Source organism: Panthera uncia, chromosome C2, assembly GCF_023721935.1.
Source record: "Panthera uncia isolate 11264 chromosome C2, Puncia_PCG_1.0, whole genome shotgun sequence".
NCBI classification, from domain to species: Eukaryota; Metazoa; Chordata; class Mammalia; order Carnivora; family Felidae; genus Panthera; species Panthera uncia.
In genome coordinates, this window is record NC_064810.1 from 20771448 (window position 1) to 20772143 (window position 696).

Consider the following 696-nt stretch of genomic DNA (forward strand, 5'->3'; position numbering starts at 1 on the left):
CTTGGCGACCTTGCTTCTTACTCTCAGTCTATTCCAATCATGATTTGGCATATAGCACCTGAACAAAGCTGTTCTTATTAACGTTTTCTGGCATTCCAAGTTTCTAAGTCTAATAAGTGTTTTTCTTTTCTCATCTCACTTAACCTCTCACAACATTCAACATTTTACATTCTACATTAAAATACATTGGCCTCCCCCCCCACACACACACACACACACTTACATTACCACTACAGGCCATGCCTCTGCCATTCCTTCTCTGATGGCTTTATGGGACTCTTCTATTCTATGCCTCCTCTAACTGGTAAAATTCCTTAGGAATCAGAATTGAATAGACCTTGTTTCAAAAGTTAAAATTTCGGGGCCTGGCTAGCTCAGGTGGTAGAGCATGAGACTCTCGATCTCAGGGTTGTGAGTTCAAGCCCCATGTTGGGTATAGAGAGTACCCAAAAATAAAAAATTAAAAAAAAAAAAAGTTAAAATTTCATGGTTTAAGCAGCCCCATCATTTATGTGACTCCCAATATAAATTGGAGGTTAACTCTCAAATTCACATTTTTCCCTGTGAATCTCCTCTAAGTTTCAGATAGGCATGTTTATTTGTATTTGTCATTTCCAACTGGATGCCCATTTTTCTGGGAGAAGAGTGGTGCCCTTGGTGACCTAATAGTTAATACTTCCGTAGACATAGGTTTGG

The 696-nt window shown here is 39.1% G+C and overlaps 1 non-coding gene across 1 annotated transcript; it reads left to right on the top strand.

Annotated features, from left to right (window-relative positions):
- The first annotated feature begins 363 nt into the window (after nucleotides 1-363).
- Nucleotides 364-436, top strand: TRNAE-CUC (transfer RNA glutamic acid (anticodon CUC)). Its single transcript has one exon. It is a non-coding gene; the product is annotated as a tRNA-Glu (tRNA).
- The last annotated feature ends 260 nt before the right edge of the window (nucleotides 437-696 follow it).